Source organism: Bison bison, unplaced genomic scaffold (genome assembly GCF_000754665.1).
Source record: "Bison bison bison isolate TAMUID 2011002044 unplaced genomic scaffold, Bison_UMD1.0 scf7180017864506, whole genome shotgun sequence".
NCBI classification, from domain to species: Eukaryota; Metazoa; Chordata; class Mammalia; order Artiodactyla; family Bovidae; genus Bison; species Bison bison.
Window position 1 is genome coordinate 1,279,206 of NW_011495063.1, and position 908 is coordinate 1,280,113.

Genomic DNA, 908 nt, shown 5'->3' on the forward strand with positions numbered 1-908 from the left:
CAGTGGCCCGGTTCCCGCGTCCGTTCCAGCTGCCGGGCAGCCTGAACACCTGTCGGTCGGTGCGCCCCGAGCCGGCGCCCCTGACTGCGTCGGGACCAGGGAAGGCCATGATTTCCTTGCCCGGGTCTCCTGCGACCAGCTTGCTGCGGGTTTTGTTCCTGGGGCTGACTACTCTCGGTGAGTGAAAGCCTGGATGGACCTGGAGGGGACATGAGATGGGAGATGGGATGAATCCCACCCTGAGAGGCTGGTTTGGGGAGCTGATGAGGAGCTGGGTGGGACAGGATCCCGCCTCCTCCGGCTCTTTGCCTCCCAGCACTTAAACTTTCCCCTAGGTTGGGTGTCACTGGTTGGTGCTGATTTCTGTCGCCTGTGTTGGGGAACAGCCACCACTTTGGGTGCTGTATGTTTGTGGCAGGGGAGAACGTTTGTTGGAACCATTCCTCACCCTCACTCCCCACCTCCACCGGCAGAGCCAGATGAGCTGAGCTGCTAGAGGAGACACTGGCTAAAGAGCTTAAGGACTTAACTCTAGCCCCCCTCCCAGCCCCCCACCCCACACACAAGCTGATGTGCAAGAGCCCCTGGGGAATTCCCTGGTACTCCAGCTTGACTCACACAGGGACTTCACCTCAATTCACAAGCCTGGATCCTTCCTCTGGCCCCCTCCTTCTGCTTCCTGCCCTGGGAATCAAGGGAGGTGCCCCCAAAGCTTGACCGTGAGGTCATGTAGGACACAGGAAATGGAGGAGGGGTTCGAATGCCTAGAGGAGCAGAATTGTGACACCCCCCCCCAAGAGGTCCATCACCCCCTGTTGGTTCTCTGAGCCAACGGGACAAAGGAAATAGAGAGGAGGGCCTCAGAGAGTCAGAGAGGAAAGCCACCTCCTTGAGGCAAGTGCTTGAGG